The 17,727-nt window shown below is 44.8% G+C and overlaps 1 non-coding gene across 1 annotated transcript; it reads right to left on the bottom strand.

The window, feature by feature from the left end:
• Positions 1-9,572: 9,572 nt before the first annotated feature.
• LOC138568192 (U1 spliceosomal RNA) lies at positions 9,573-9,735 on the bottom strand. The gene has a single exon (XR_011302549.1). It is a non-coding gene; the product is annotated as a U1 spliceosomal RNA (small nuclear RNA).
• Between the last annotated feature and the right edge of the window lie 7,992 nt (positions 9,736-17,727).

The raw sequence follows: 17,727 nt of genomic DNA, 5'->3' as shown, positions 1-17,727 counted from the left end.
TGGCTCTGTGTCTTACCACAGCTGAACCTGAATGCCTTTCCCCATCAGTTTGATCAATTTTTGAAGACCCATCAATAAAGAGAACCTCCCCTCCTGCTAGCACGTTCTCCTTTACTCTTGGAATATCATCATAGAACTCCTCGTAGTTAGAGCAATTATGCACCTGCTCGCCCTCTGCCACAGGCTCAGCTACAAACGTGGCAGGGTTCACCATTCTACACCTAACTATTTTAATTGCTGGATTCGATATGACTACCTCATATGCAGAAGCCCTCTGAGATGTCAATGTACCCTTAGGTTTCTCCAAAATGGCAAACAATGCATTCTCAACAAACAACGTCATGGAACACCACTATCACAATGCTGGTAGACCCTTCAATGGTGAACGCCACTGCTGCCAACGATTGTTTGCAAGGAAAGTGTCCTCTCATAACTGGATCTAAAATCCCACTATAATATGCCAGAGGTTTGTACCCTAGTGTAGTCCTCTGTGTAAGCACTGCTGTCATAACAATTCCATTTATGTGCAAAAATATAAAGAACTCCTCAGAATAGGTAGGAATTCCTAAAACTGGAGCTGTACAAATTGCTTTCTTTAATTCTTCAAACCCTCCCTCCATTTCCTCAGTCCATTAATTTTTCTTTGTTCACCTGTGCATTCTTTAGAGCCTGCAAAAGAGGTCTTGTATATGAACTATAATCAAATACCCATGCTCTAACATAGTTGCAGAATCCCAAAAACGGCTGCATTTGTTTTATTGTGTGGGTTTTAACTGTTTTCATAATCGCCCCAGCCCTTTCAGATGTAACTTTCGTCCGCTCATGTGAGATTAAATGACCTATATACAACACTTCTTCTTAACAGTATTGCAACTTCTCCTTGTCCACTTCATATCCCTTGTCTGCTAGAATAATCATTAACTGAATTGAATCTTACCTGCACTCATCTTATGTCATGCTGCAAACCAAAATGTCATCTACGTGCTGCAGCACAACACTTTTGAAATCAATGTTGCTAAGGTCCATCTGCAGGACCCTATTAAAGATTGATGGCGATTCACAGTACCCTTGGGGCAGACGAGTGCTCTTCAGTTTAGTTTGATGAAATATAAATGACATAAGGTCTTGAGATTCCTTATGCAACAGGATTGAGAAAAACACATTTTTTTAAGTCAATCACTGTAAAATATTGTGCCTCTGCAGGGATACTACACATTATTGTCGCCGGATACAGAATTAAACGAAACTCTGCCTCTACAATCTGGTTAATTAGTCTCATATGCTGAATTAGTCTCCATAACCCCCTTTCAATTTCTTCACAGGGTACACTGCAGTATTACACAGTGACTCTGACGTCACAAAGATACCCTGTTCCATTAGTGCTGAAATAGTCTTAAAAATACCCTAATCCGCCTCTTGAGACATGGGGGTATTGTCTTGCTCGAGGTAACATTGCTCCTGGCTTTAGCTTAATCTTAACCTCCCCTACCCCTTTCAATAGGCCTATGTCATAGGGGCCTGTAGTCCATAAAGAGGTTGGCACTTTTTCCAAATCCTCATCATGCTGCACTATCATCATTTGCTGTGGGATTTCCCTTTTCTCTATTCTAATCCAATATGTAATACTCATCTCGAACATTACTTCATCATCTGATGGACCATTTCTGAACATATCCTCTCAGTGATGTCAGTCAAGCTATACCCTTCCCCATTGGCAATCACTGTTCTCCATGGCCTGCCCACATCAACAGTTCCTTAGAGCATGGCCAATTCCCCTCGCACAATGTCTGCATCTAACCCTAGGGGACTAGTTTGTCCCCCCCTCTTTGTCCATAGGTATCTGTGGCCTGAACAAGAAGTCATCAGGTATTTCCATAATCTTTCCCACTAGGCCAGGTAGCCATGTCAACAAAATGTGCACCCCATAAAGAAAGACTTTTGGCTCTAATGGCATTTCTCGCAGAGCCATTTGCCCTGTAAAGTCCAATATGAAGTTTCCCACATTCAGATAATGTATCCGTGGAGTGGAACATACTGTGCCTTCATCAGTGAAGGAAATTGTCATATTTAGCTTTGTCATTATATCTCGGCTCAGAATATTTAACCGGTATCTGTCTTGAATACAATAATGGAACAGACATGTCACACTCTCCTATGGAGACTGGCAATTCATTAGTAAAAGGAGCTCTGCTTGACACTCCAGAGAAACCTTGCTCATTCATGGCATTTCCCGATAATGGATAGTTTCCCTCTCGTATACATGAGCGAGTTGCACCCGTGTCTACTAAAAAAGAAAACGATTTGCCTCCTGTGGTAACATCAACCCTTGGTTCCTCTTGGGGGTCCGGTGCCACTGATAGTACTGAACACATCAAGTCACTCTGTGAGCTGTCCTATTGTGGGTACATGCTTATCCCTGTACCTGTAAAAGGACTTACTCCCACCATAGTGACACCTCCTTCTCTAGGTGTCAATAACTGTCCTGTGTCTGCACTCTGCTGTATCTGCATGGGTGCGTGCTGTGATTGCCCTTGCGGCAGATTCTATGGTGCTTGCTGTGGTTGCAATGCCTGTTGCATCTGCAGCGCTTGTTACACTGTCTGATCTTGGGAAAACCCATGCCTAGTTAGGGAGCTGTATGCAGGAGCATAAGCTGTACCCCCTCTTGGGAATTGCCTATTCTGTACATACCCGTGGCTTCCACATGTTTGCGTGATGTGTCCTGTCATTCCACATGTCCAACATATAGGAGGAGCTCTTCTGAGTAGCCCTCCCTGGTTGAATCCCCCTTGCCCAATCTGATCATCATTCTGCATATTCTGAAACCCGCCTTGGTTATTTTCAAAACTACCCCTTCCTGTGTAGCCCATTCCTCTGCCTCGCGGCATAAACCCATTCCCGCCTTGGTCCATCTGGCGTTGATTATTTGCCTGCGATGCACTACTGCTTGATGCATTCCCAGTCCCTCTCCGCTTGTCAATATTGCCCCTTCTATGGCATACTTTGACAATTTCTTCTGAACTAATTGGGCTTCCTCAAGTTTTCTAACATCTTCCTTCTTCTTATTTTTCAGTGGTAACAGCCGGCAGTGATGCGCGATTGTCATCTGTATCTCTGCCCACGGCTTTGCTTCCATCCCCACTAGTCTTTTGTGCTGTCGCTGTACCTGTTCTGGTGATCCCTGACACAAAATGTGGTAAAATACAGCCACTGATTTCCCCCATGGCTCCCTCGTTTCCAAAGTCCAGCGTTCCTGAATTACTTCGAATGTAAGCAAGCAGATCTTCGACATCTTTCATCTTACGTGCCATGATTGCACCCATAGCTGACGTATCAGGATACTGTACCCTGAGTGCTCTCCAAAAGTCTTCTCTGCAATTGTTAAATGGTGCTCCATCATGATCTGTGTTCTGTGCGGTGACACTAGAATAACCTGCTCTCGTCCAAATGTCATCAGCCCTTTCCCCAAGAATGACTGCTAGCAGACCCTTAATGTCCCCTATTGCCAGAGTATTTCCTCATGTCATCTTTACTAGCTCATAAATCCATTTCCCCACCCCAGCCATTAAACTGAGGAGTTTGCATCTTAAATTATCTTTATCCATCTGTGGCCAGGGAATATACTGTGGCCTGGCCCCTCCTTTCTCCAATAAAGTGAATTGCGTGAATCCAAATCCGCAATCGGCTCCCATCGTCTGCCTATCCATTGTAGGAACAATGGTTCCTGATCGCCTTCTGGCTGGCACTGACCTCAGTCTTCTCACATATGGTGGCGACTCTCCCTTCTCACTATGCAACTGTCCTTTTGGGTGCTATGGATATGCTATAGGATCTGGCGTCCTATCTTTAGGCTGTTCTAAATCAGGCCCTCTCACTTCCTTGTCTGTCTGCAGACATCCCTGGGGAATGCATGCACTTTCTCCCTCCTCCCCATGGAAGGTTTCTCTCTCTTTGTCCGACATACATAGTCCCCAACTAGTGTGGCGTTCGTCCCCATCACCCTTATTTAAAGTCAGCCTGTCTAAGGACAAGGCTCTATGCTCGAGACTAAACACGCTTCCTTCTTCACCCTGCGATTGGGCAATTATAGATCGATCTTCTTTTCCTCTGCTTCCCGATTCACCTCTTGCTCTCCAATCCTGATAGGCTTTATCAAGTCTATCTCCAATATTCCCTATCTCGGAATTTTCATCTAACATAACTTTAGATGGTCCTGATGTTGCTCCCTGCGACGGGAGGAACTCCACTAGATTTACCCTAAGTGGTCTTGCCATTGCTTCCTGCGACGGGAGGATATTACTGGACTCAAGTCCATTAACTCTTTCTGAATGCAATCAATTTCGCGTGCCCTTTGTCTCCTTTTTCTCTCCTTTTCTTCATCTAATTCTCTTTGCTTTCTCGTTTCCTGTCTAACCTTTTCCTCTTCTTGTCTTTGCTCTTCCCTTCTTTCATTCTCTCTATGCTCTTCTTCTTCTCTTTGTCTTTGCATTCTTTTACCCCTCAATTTTTGTGCTTCTTCCTCTTCTGTCTTCTTCTCTTGCCTGTCTCGTTCTTCGATTGCTCTCTGTCTGTTGTCATACTTTCTTTGCTCCTCTGAACTTTCTTCTTTCTTTTTCTGCTCCTCTTGATACATCTGTTCTTGCCTCTGTCTATTCTTTCTCTTATATTCATCCCCTTTCAGTCTCTTTTCTCGTTCCCTGTCTTTTCTATGCCGTTAGTCTTGATCTTCTCTTTGCCTAACTTCCTCAATACTTTTGCCATTGAGCTTGAGCAAAATCTGTCCACTCATCCATTTTTACTGTACGAGTGTTACCTCATCAGCTTTATCCTTTTCTCCTTTTCTCCTTTCCATCTTTTAATCTTTCGTTCTATGTCTAGGGTCACACTTGGTGGTTCGCTTTTCTGCTCTTTGTTTTCTAAGAACTTAAAGGTCTCCTCCTTTCTTTTAGTCACTTCTGGACTATCTTTACTGCTATAGGCAGGCGGTTCATATATTGGATAACCATATCCTGTTGCCGCCTTTAGATCCCTTAACGCAGGCTTGTCCAACCCTTTTGAATGTGGGGCCGAAGCATTACGTTTTTGTCACCCAGTGGGCCGTAGAGCCAAAAGTCAACAACCTCACCCAAAGCAGTATATTAAAAAGCAATATTGTGTGACCTTCGACACAATAGTATCACAAGCAGTGATAGCCATGCAGTCCCAAAGATAGCTTTTGGTGTGGGGGGCAGTGATCAAAGGTTAGTTGCTTGTGATTTCGTTCAGTGTGTATGTGTTAATATTTTTCTGAAATAGTGGGGGCGACCGAGCATAGCGAGGGAGCTATAAGGATCTAGGGAGGGTTTGAGGTTGAAATGGTGCATTTTACAGCAGAAAAAGTTACTAAAAAGCCATATGTTTACAATCAGTTCTAAAAGAGAACATGAAAATTCCATGTCACCAACAGCAGACAAGAACATTTTACAACGCAACACATTGTAATGATGAATTTGTCAACAGTGTAAGACAGCACTGTCACTGATGTAACACATTGGCATGCTGGTTGTGCCCAAAATATGCCTCTGTAGCAACATGTATATTCTGGCTGTTCCCAATTTAGGCCAGCATTGTCCTCTACAAAGCATGATTGATGCTGCCTGAGAATGTGCAGTGTGATAAAGAAGAAGCATAATTCAATTCAACAGGTAAAATGTGGAAATGTGATCACCCAAAGGTGAACCTAATTGAAGAAACGCAATGTGAGCACATTCTTAAAAGCATGAAGAACTTTTTTTATTGCATGATTAGTAACTTGTTGATAACCTTTCCTGAACAGGTTAAACCACACAATCAAATGAGAAATGGAAGTAAACAAAAGAGAAAATAGTGGCCACAGTGGGTTCATACTACATCTGGGATAATTGGCTCCAAATGCGATGGGGCCAAGACTGCCAATTCTCCTGTCTTGTGCATATTATTAAGTCTTAGAAAAGCATTCAGTGCAGTTAAGGAGTCCAATAATTCTACTAACACTGCAATTGTTTTCAGTGTGACACTTGCCATTGTTTTTGTTTGCACAAGCTCTCAATATCTGCTGGCACACTTGATGTGGCAATGCAGAGTATTCCAGATAGATGTCCATCTGTCAAAAGTGATCTTGATTTTGTTTTGTGCTCTTCAATCTTGAGAAAAGCTGTTCACAGCAGTACGTGCTGACAAACAGTGCAATGAACCGAAGTGCCTGATTTGACAGATTTGGGAAAGAGTCCCATGTAATGTATTTACTATAAAATGTATGCAGGGTATGTTCTGAAAAGACTCTCTTCAGGTCGCCATTACTGTGGATGTCAATTAATTCCATTTGAAACATGTCAGGGGCATTGGCGACATTATTACCAAACGGATCTGCAAACATCTTCAGCTCATCATTGTACTCCCTGAAATCTGAAAATCATTTATTAAATTCATCCATGACAATTATTCTGCACTTATTAGTGCAGAATAATTGTCATGGTTGATGCTGTGAGCAGATCTTTTTAACAGTACTGTGAAATTAGTGGCATTTGTTTAATTCAGCTGTTTCTGAAACAATTCCAGCTTATGAACAAAGGATTGGATGTGCTCATACAGCCGGTTCACAAACTGATCCTTCCCTTGCAGTTTTATATGCAGGTCCGAAAGATATTTTGTTATGTCAACATTCAACCAGCTCGCATCATCCAAGAAGCTGACATCTTTCCCTTTGTTGATCATGAATGTTTTACTTCATTAAGCAGTGACCAGAATCTGGATAGTGTGGCTGCCCTGCTAAGCCAACGAACTTGGCAAAAGTAATATTATCATGGTCTGCTCCCATCTCCGCAAGAAATGCTTGAAACTGTCTATGATTAAGCATTTTGACCATATGAAATTCGGAATTGTTTGGTCACTCCTCGTACAAAGATCGTCAGTTGGGCGCGTCACTCACGTCTGTTCTTTAATCCATCCACAAGCTATAAAACTGACAGGCACGCAGTCTTTTCGTCAGTGTGTCTGCAATGTTTGATGATAGGTCATCTACTCGTCTAGCAATAGTCTGATGTGAGGGAATGATTTTCTCCACCATTGCTTGTTTGTCAGGGAATGCCACAGATGTAAATATTCCCAAGCAATCTTTGACAAATTCTCCATCGGACAATGGGTTCCCAGCTATGGCTTTGGATATCAAGTAACTTATTTTGGTTGCTGCCGTAGAGTTCCACCTGGCAGCTTTGAAGAAATATTGTTGTCTGATCAGGGTCAAATTTAGTGAGTTCACTCGATCAATATAAGCTGGCCAATCAGGTTGTCAAGTTCAGTTGCATGTTTTGTAGTATAATGTCGCTTGATGTTGTATTCCTTGCAGACAGCGACTTTTTCCTGGCAAATCAGACACAGGATGTTCCCGTTTTGTTCAAACACAAAGAAATCCTTGGTCCAACTATCCTTGAAAACACAACATTCAGCATCAATTTTTCATTTCTTCTGATTCGTCATATATTGAGAGTTGGGTAGGCTTTAGTCATATGAAAAATACTTTGGCACAGCCCCATAACATTAAAAAAAAATCAAACGTAGTTGTATTACTAAGTAATAATGTTGTGGTTTCAATATGCACAACATTGTGCCACACTGTATGGCACGATTAAAAAACGCCTCACTCATAGTATTTTTCCATAAATATATAACGATGCCCGTAGCGATGCAGTGTTTGGCATGTGATACACAAGTCAGTTGGCGTGGGTGTGGACACAGTCTGTGGCACCCTTGGGATGCTACTTAAATACAAATGAATACAAAGGAATGCTCTTAATCTCACGTGGCAGGCAGTCAGAGGGGGAGCAAAAACACTAAACTGCCACTGACAAATTAGTAATTGCTCTGGCAGCAATGTGCTAATGCAGATAAACTCAGAGGATAGTCTTCTTAACTGGTGGAGGGCAGAGAGGGAGGTCAGCGATAGTATCAGGTACACCAGAAAAGATGTTGCTGCGGCGAGCTGATCGAGTTGGAGGTGGCCTTGCTTACTCAATAAATTATGCCTGTTGAGGAGAACAACAACATGTTTTATTTTTTATGTCGTGCTTGTAGGCAGAGTCATCCAGCTTTGCAGCGCTGGAAATTAAAGGCAAGGCTATTAACCAAAACACATAATGAGCCTCATTACGACCCAGGCGGTAAGGGGTTAACGGCGCCGTAAAAGGTGGCGGCACTGTTAACCCCTTACCGCCTAATTACGAGGTCCCTTTGCAGGTCCCCACCTTAACAGCTGGTTTTACCAGCCGTTAAGGAAGGAACCCGCAAAGGGACTTTCGAGGTAATTACGGTCCCGCAATTTGCAGTACCGTAATTACCGCCTTCCCCATTCCCATTGAGCCCTATGGGGGCAAAAATGGGAATGGGGAAGGGCCAATGGTGAATGGGGAATTACCGCCCCGCCAACCTTGGAATGGGGCGGTAATTCCGCCATCCACCATGGCGCAATCGGTAAAATACAGGCGTCAACCATGGCGCTAACAGTGCCATGGTTACCGCCTAGGTCGTAATGAGGCCCAATGTCATTATAGGTTGAGTCGCATAAGTGGGGAGGGCGCAATTTCTTTCATGCTGTTTCTTTTCCAAACTATATATCAAGTCCACTTTAAATCACTTCCATGGCACTGGTGATGAGTTACTTCACTATGCAGATAATAGTTTTGACCAGTGTTGCCGGGTTAATATTCTTTAAAATGCACAATTTGCATCCCATTTTACAAAATAAAAACCCTCCTCCTATTCAAACCGGGTGATTTGCCTTCACCATAAGCAATGTTTTCTTTTGAACCACACCCAGCACAGCTCCTGTAGCTCCCCTCTGAAAGCAGTTGGGTGGCTGCATGTGTGTGATGTTAATAGGGGTAGTTATTCATGCAATGTTTGCCAGATACCTGTGTATTTATTTATGTATGCAATGTTTGTCAGATACAGGTATCTGACAAACATTGCATAAATAAATATTAACTGGGTCGTGGACTCTCACTGCATGACCTTTCCAGGAGAAAGGGACATTGGAGTGTAAAACCTGACACAGGAAAAGCAGAGGGTGCAGGAGTTTCGAGAACGAGTAGGAGTGATAGTTGAAGAAAGGAGAGGCTGGTAGAGGAGATGAGGATGGAGGCTGTGACGTGGAGCAGATAGGAAGCGACGAGTAGGAGAAAGTGGGGACAAAATGTGAGGTGAAAAGAGGAGTTCAGGAACAGAAGGAGGAGGAGGCCAAAGGATGGGAGGAACAGGAGGTATGGGAGTATGGGCTGAAGTAGATGAACAGAAAGGGCTGCAGGCCCGCGCTGCTCAGAGCTGGCCATTCTCATAACTGCAGCAAAATATATTGTGCTACAAGAGCAGGGGCTCTGTGTGCAACCAACCTACTCGCGCACTTTACTTTACTTTTTTCTTTCTTTCACCACTAAATGAGGCCTGTGGGCGCCCGTGCTGCTCAGAACTGGCCCTCTTGACTTCAGCAAAATACATTTTGTGTGCAACCAACCTAGCAGGCCTAGTGCACTCTTTACCTTTTCTTTCTTTCACCAATAAATCAGGGGAAAGCATAAATGTAGCCCCCACTACCAGAAATAATGCAATCAAGTATCCCGCATTTGGGATCATCGCAGGGGTCTGCAAATCCGATGTCCAATGGGTGAGCCTCACCCTGGGAGATCTACCTTTCTGATCACAGATTCTCCCCTGCCAGCTAAGTATGAGTTGTAAGCAAGAGGGCAGGGGTTGGGCCCTGTTGTGGAAGCCCCGCTAAGCAAGGGTGAGAAGGCAGGTCCTGACTCAGTCCCAGCCCTCCCGGAAGCCCTGAGCGTCTGCGGAGCTGCCTGTCCCACGTGTAGGGGGAAGCTCCGGCAGGCAGAGCCCAGCAGAAGAGGCACAGTGTAGCACAGTTCCTTTCTCCCATCAGGCCCCGCTCAGCCAGAGATTTGCATAAATTCAGGCCTGGCCGCCAGCCAGTAGGCCCAGTCGGATAGCAAGCATGCCTGGTGCAGTGTGTCCACCATGGCCCTCCTGAGCCGACAGGTCACCCCGCTTAACAAGAGCGTCTCAGGTAGAGTGCCCCTGACAAACATTTCATAAATAAATAAATTAACCAGGTCGTGGCTGAGGACTGTAACTGCTTCTGATGACCATGAGTCACCAGAGGCAGTTACAGTGCTGCGCCATGACCCGGTCCTTAGCGACGACCCAGTTAATTTATTTATTTATGCAATGTTTGTAGGATCCAGGTATCCGACAAACATTGCATAAATAAATAAATCTGCCAGGTCCACGTATCTGACAACCATTTCATAAATAAATAAATTAACCGGGTCATGGCTGAGGACTGTAACTGCATCTGGTCACACCAGCGGCAGTTACAGTCCTCAGCCACGACCTAGTCCTCAGCCACGACCCTGTTAATTTATTTATTTATGCAATGTTTGTCGGATACGGGTATCCGACAGACATTGCATAACTAAATAAATCTGCCGGGTCCACGTATCTGACAAACATTTCATAAATACATAAATTAACCGAGTTGTATGAAATGTTTGTCAGATACGTGGAACCAGCAGATTTATTTATGCAATGTTTGTCGGATACCTGTAGCCGACAAACATTGCACAAATAAATAAATAAATAAATAAATAAATTAACCGGGTCGTGGTTGAGGACCGAGTCGTGGCAGAGGACTGTAACTGCCTGCCTCTGGTTTCATGGACTCTTCGCGGTATAGGTACCATCACTGGCGGTGCGCATGTCGCATTTTCCGGTTTCCAACTATAGGCAAAATGGGGGCGGGACTTCCAGTAGAGGCATTTGGCTCCTCCTCCACACTTTGGTAAACACTTCTGTAATTCTTTGGTCTGAACATTTATAGTCAACATAACAACATACTGTTGGCAATAGCAGTGTGCTCAGGGCGTGGCTGAAGATCATGCCCAGTAATCGGAGAGCATGCAACAAGTCATCCCCCTACAAGGTCTTTGGGTAGGGCCATTGAACTTAGGGCATGCCGGTGTTCATGTCAATGATGCGATCGGGGTCTAAACACTGTGAACATAAGCTCGGCTTTGCATAATTAAGCCTGTGAATGCCGCTCGTACAAGGTCAGTCTTTTGATCAGTGTTCCCTTTCCATTTCCTTAATGTTGCACCCCTATTCCCCCTGCTGCGTGCCCCCTCCTGCCCCTACACTTAACTGTGAATCTTTCCAACTGTCTCTGTTTGCTCTCTATATGCCACAGAGGTTGTGCTTCTTTATACAACCTTTTGCACGTTGGACTTTTAGGGGCTGGCCTCACGGCAAACAGACTGCGAATGCAGTGATGATTATTAGTTAGGGCATATGTGATGTCATCCGTTATATCAGTTGTGATCTCATTAGCAAAGTCATTAGTAGAACATGGAGGGGGGTTATGGTTGTGGACCAGAGCGCCATCGTAAATGCAGTGATGATTATTAGTTAGGGCATATGTGATGTCATCCGTTATATCAGTCGTGATCTCATTAGCAAAGTCATTAGTAGAACATGGAGGGGGGTTATGGTTGTGGACCAGAGCGCCATCGTAAATGCAGTGATGATTATTAGTTAGGGCATATGTGATGTCATCCGTTATATCAGTTGTGATCTCATTAGCAAAGTCATTAGTAGAACATGGAGGGGGGTTATGGTTGTGGACCAGAGCGCCATCGTATTCATAGTATCTGCGACAGGAAGAAATAGCAAGAGACGTAAGATCAGGAAAAACTGAGATTGCAGAGCAAGAGCACAGGCCCTTACAGCTGGATCTGAAGAGATAATGGGAACACAAGTTCTCATTGTATGTGGTTGAAGAGAAATCATTGTTTAATTTACTTTTCCTATTTGAGAGGAGAGACCAGCCAGCCATGTCTACTTGCAGCTACTTCAGAGAGCTGTCAATGGAAAATACCGGATTGTCCAATGTATGTGAGTGAGGCAGAGTATTATAAGGCCGAACATGACACAGGTGATGCAAGGGCGGTAACATCTTAAGGGCAAGTTTACATTTAAAAAACATGGATAGGGGCTTAACAACTAGCACCCTATTTAACCATGGAAAGGTAATTGTGATATGGTTGTATTGTGATATATCATTTATAACGCGCCTGTACACAAGTGTTTCTAGGTGCCACAAGACAAGGGAGGGAGAGACAGAGGGAAGACAAGACAAACGATCTTCCTAGGCATTGTGACATTCAGATCGTGCAAGTGCAACAACGAGAGGTGCAGGGGGAAGGCAGTGGGGGAAGTACAAGGGCGAGGGAAGCGGGAAGTGCGGTCAAGGGGGAGTAAGGCTCAGGGTAAGTGCGACCAGGGCAGCGTGGCTTTAGGTAAGTGCAAGTCGTGGGGGGGGATGTAGAGGTTACAGATTACAGCCCCTAAGTGCGCAGTAGCCCAGGCAGCAGTGCAAGGACGACTGGTCGTAGATGAGCCTGGTACCCAGTGAGACTCTGAGGGCACCAAGTAACCAGTCGGTGCATCAGTCAGGAAGGTTAGCAGGGGAGTGAGAAAGAGAAGGGAGAGGCAATTGTTGATGGAACCATCAATATTCTTATATGCCAGGGACTGTCCACTTTCACTATGCCCAAAATACGGGGAATTATTATCCTGCATTATTACGCTGCTCAGGCAGGCGTGGTTCTAGTTAAGAGACATGTTTGAACAGATCGTTCTTTCAAGTATTTTCCAAAGAGATAAAGATTAGGCTCTCAAAGATGGGATGAAGGCATCCTGCAGCCTGGGGCTCTGAACACTGGGATACCTTTAGAACAAGTTGCGTGAAGGGTCAAGATCCTAAACCAGACATGAAGCAACCCTCTGATTCTGGAGAGCACAGCCTACCTCAGTGCAGTCTAGTTACAGCAAAAAGTTTGCAGTTCAGGCACCACTCTGACCCCACCCTATGCCTGCCAGTTCAGAAAACAGATCCAAGGCACTGATCATGTAGACCCTGGGCTGTGACATCCCTATGTTGTGCAGCGACTGCTCTTGCAGACATGGTGTACCATGGATATCCTGCAGCATGGCTGCGATCTCTCAATCGAAGACTAATAGAGAAAATTGCCACATTTGTGGCTTCAAGGAGAAGCCACATGTTTACAATTGGCGGATCCCAGATGTCAAGCGAGTCTAGAGCTAGGTGTAAAACTCTGCCACAAGCACGATCGCAGTTCCTCAGATCACATTTGATTGGACGCTCCATCGGTTAGTTCACACACAGGAGCATCCCATGCAACTCAATCTGTTGGCAGTGCTGCAAATGTACAGATGTAAGGTAATTATGAGGCTGAGAGATGGCAGTGTCCTCTGCATTTTTACGGCTCAATCAATCCATTGCAATTGAATATTAACGAGGTTGTAATGCAAAGGTCAAGTTCGGCCTCTGGGAGAGACATTGTTCTTCTGGCATGAAAGATGAAGTTCATTATACATTTGATGGCCTCGCATCTTGGAACTAGCTGCTGCTTCTACTACCCTTTCAGAACAACATTGAAAAGGTTCTTCTGGCTGTCTGCCGAAATGAAAATCGCCTAGATCCAAGTGGCATCATGTAGAAAGTGAAAAGTTCGATAGACTGTTTTCAGGAGTCCTTCTCTCTGTTTATAGCAAAACCTTGTATGTGAAAATTGGGACATTTCCACATTTCCACATGCTTCCCACTGTAAGTAAAGGGGGCTGCAATGAGGTCCCAAGGAGCTGCTGAATCGCACCCTCCTCTGTTGTCAGTACCTTCAATCATGTGTTATTATCCCACAGTTGCACTAATTTAACGATCTATGTGATCACTGCGACGGCCGAAAATGCCGACTTTTTCTTTTTTTAACCCTTTACACCACATATATATGTGGGGGAGACCCTCCGCAGATCCCCATTATTAATTGTATACTCCAAGAAAAAAAAAGGCATTTTCGGCCGTCGCAGTTCCCAGGTCGACATTTTTGTACGATTCCCTAATTTAATATGGTGTTTTAGGTCAGGCCTAAATAAACCCATCAAGGGCCCTCATTACAACACCGGCGCTAAACCATGGCGCTATTAGCACCATGGTTGGTGCCGGTGTTGTAACGGGTCCGCCATGGTTCAATGGGGAATTACCACCCCATTCCAAGGTTGGCGGGGCGGTAATTCCCCATTGAACCATGGCCCTTCCCCATTCCCATTTTCGCCCCATAGGGCTCTATGGGAATGGGGAATGCACTAAGTGTTTAACGGCGCCGCAGCCTTTTACGGCGCCATTAAACACTTAGCGCCAGGGTCCTAATGAGGCCCAAGGTCTTTTTACAGGGATGTTCATGATACTGCTATCAGGTGATGCCCGCTTTCCTCAAACGTATTTTCCACAACCCACAATTCCTATTCACATATTTCTCCATGTCAGACTTGCCACCTCTGTCGCTCATTAGAGCCCCGCCCCCTCAACTGCTGTGTCACATTATAACTTCCCCTCGCTGCACCCCTAAATCCTGCCCCACCATTGAACCCAGGGGTGCTGCTAGGTCTGGAAAAGATCCAGGGCTTCACTAATGTCTGGACCATCGGGACTCAGGGCTATCTGGCCTTTTGGCTGTAGCCCCTCAGCTTCTATCCGGGGCTACAAAGAAAAGACCCGAGACTATAGCCCCCCCAGCCTCTCCTAGTGATGCCTCTGATCAAACCAATGACTTAGTATTCCTTCTGTCGCTACTTAGATTTGCAACTTGCTTCTTGAATCTCTCGTTTTCTTTGCATTTCACCGTTTGTCTCTTCCTTCAGGTTTTATTCCTGCCATAAAAGAGCAGCAATGGCCGACCCATTCATTTTATGGATTCATGCTGCTTTCAGCGTCAACCTTAGATTGTAATTATCTGAAGGCGCGTTTTCGCTCACCTCACTGCGCGTTAATGGAATGCGTTTTGCACCGTCACATTATCTCGCAGAAACAGTATATCGGTTCCAACATTGAGTCCTCTTAGACCTACGATCCACATTGAGTGTCTGCATATGTTGCTGGGAGAGGGATGAGGCAAAACCTATTGTTTGGTTAAAAACGGTGACTGAGCTCCAGGTTTGCACAATGCTGGTGATATATGCATTGCGATAGACCTAGCCTGTCTTCTGGGGACATTGATTACTGGCGTCATACGTTTGCGGTCCGCATAATATGAGTGCATAGTGACCATGACCTTTCTGAGTCCTGCATGTTGCACCAGTGTAGATTCATCATATGAGAGCAGCAAGGTGAGAAAGCGGCTAGGTCTGGTGAGATCACCCTCTCCATCTCGCAACAAAGTCGCTGCCAAAGCAACAGTAGGATGGTCGACGGGGCTAGGTGCCACCCTGAGCTAGTGGATGCTGGGACAGACCACACTTACTGGGTCCCTGCTCTTAGGCATGGTGTGACGAAATGACTGCTTCCCTGCAGGAGTGCAAGAGAACGTGCTAAACTGCCTACTTACTATAAACCAATAGTGATTCCAGTCATGAAGGTGAAACAGGCACAGCCAAGAGATTTAGCTCCTTTGCCTTTTGTGGTAACATAGGCTGAGGCCAGGTTCTACTTTTAAGAGGGGTGTGAATGTGATTACGGTAGCAACCCAAATATCAACAGTACAACAGTCCAAAATTAAAGAATGTCAAATCAACGTTATATAAAAATATAAATACTTTAATTAAACACACCAAAATGTAATAATAACTGTCTAGGAAATCACAACAAAATCCCCCCCTATGAAACGAACTCAAAATATGCAGAATGTTGATGATGCAATCCCTCTGGGTAATATAGCAGGGGTGAAAGGTAATAGACCACAAACATTTTCACCAAACGGATTTGTCTGTGTTGAAAATGGGTGGGTTAGCAGTCAGTATGGTCCCAAAAGTTGACCAGGAGGCCTAGGGGTTCTCAGCAATTTCTTTCTCAGTTGTGTTTGATGGCGTTCAAACAGGCTTTGGGGTGCTGTCCTTTCCGGTGGAACCAGGTTCAGATACAAATAGTTGTGCTGGTCCAATTGGCGAGCTAGCGTTGCATCTGTCCGGAGGGGTTGATCCATGTGGTTTAAAACCTGCATTTGAGCAATGGAGCTTGGAGGGTTCACCAGTGTTGGTTTGATGGTCACGCCAGTTCAAGACGTTGGTAACCATTGGGTTGGGATGGACGAGTGATTAAATGCTTCCAGTGGTTTGAGTGCAAGTCCAAGCGGTTTTAAACTGTGAACTTGATGGTCTGATGCATTGTCCAAAGAGGTGGCAGTTAAACAAAATTTGCAGCGGTAAGCTGGTTCTTCAAGCTGAACAGGTGACATGCTTTTATTGGTATGATACAGCATCAAGCCAGTTGAATGAATGACGCAGCAGCGGTTCAAATAAAGAAGGAGTAGCAAAAACAAAACTGCGGTTCTTGTTGGTTCGAAAGCTTTCAAACTTGATTGCCTCATTCACAAGGCCAGTTTAGAAGATGTAGAATGCAGAAATCCAGCTGCTTACCATCTCCTGGTGCTGTGAGTCCCAGTAGAGTGGCTCGGGGACAAGATTGGTTCTTTTCCTTTTGTAGCTTGCTGAGAATGCAGGTCTTGATCCAACAGAGGGTCACCCCCAATATTTCCTTCGTAATGATTAGGGAGAAGATCTTGCCTCTCTTTATTAGCACCTGTCCTCACCTCCAGCAGAGGGCTTTGCAAATGGCTGCTCTTCCAACATGGTGCAAATGAATTCTCCTGGTCTTGTAGGTTCAAAAAAGGAATACAAATTGGAGTGGGGGACCCCTTCCTTACAAAGGCAAAAAACGACCAGGGATTTAGTAAAAGCAAGCCTGCTTTAAGGGGTCCAATCGCTCTTAGGGTAACAATTGACTTTTGCTTTGCTCTGCAGAAAGTGGAGAAGGTCGGAGGGAAAGAGAATCTCACAGAAAACTAAGATGTTACTACCACTTTGTCTAACTGACTTTCAAATACCACCCCTTTTCTGAGTCTGCAGCTTCAAAAGCCTTTGGTATGCAACACCCTGGTTTGAGGCTGGCCCTGTTATTGCCTTTTTTTGTGGGAGCGCCACTTTGAAGGTTGGTTCCCAGGATGTTCCTGCTCGGAGAATCCTGGGCTGCTGTCACTCAGCCTCCCAAATGATGAAAGGAGACACAGCCTTCCTGCCCATTGTTCTGTTGGCTAAGCAGAGACAGGTACTATGATTAGAATCTACATAGCCTTTTCATGTCTGCCCTGGGCTCACAGTGTTGACATTTGTGTGACACAAATCTGATGCAGCTTTAATAATTATGTGAATTATCAGCCACCATAACAAAATCCAGGTATGGCTCACACCCCAAGCCCCCCAACAAAACAAATGACCACCACAACAACACTAGAGGCCTAAACCCCTAAGAGACTCCTTTTCCTAAGGCAGAGACTATCAAAGTCACGTTGAAACAACTTCCTGCCCTAGTGCATACACTTTTTGCATTTTTGTCACACCCTAGGTGATCTGCTACCCCCCTGTCTCCACCTCTAGTTGCTTGTAGAGCCTGTGCTGACAAATTGCCTGCTGCCATCCCCACTTATTTGCTCCCTGCTCACTTGTATCTCTGCTTCCTTTACTCTGTACTTCCTCATGACTTATAAAGCACTGCGTTGCTTGCCAGAGCTGGTTCCACGCTCAATAAATAAAATAATAATAATAATACTAATAATAAAAGATTGTGTGAAGAAGACAACTAAT

Source organism: Ambystoma mexicanum, chromosome 2p, assembly GCF_040938575.1.
Source record: "Ambystoma mexicanum isolate Mex_15411 chromosome 2p, UKY_AmexF1_1, whole genome shotgun sequence".
Taxonomy (NCBI): Eukaryota; Metazoa; Chordata; class Amphibia; order Caudata; family Ambystomatidae; genus Ambystoma; species Ambystoma mexicanum.
Note: the sequence above shows the minus strand (reverse complement) of the source record. Positions and strands in the feature narration are given on the sequence as shown.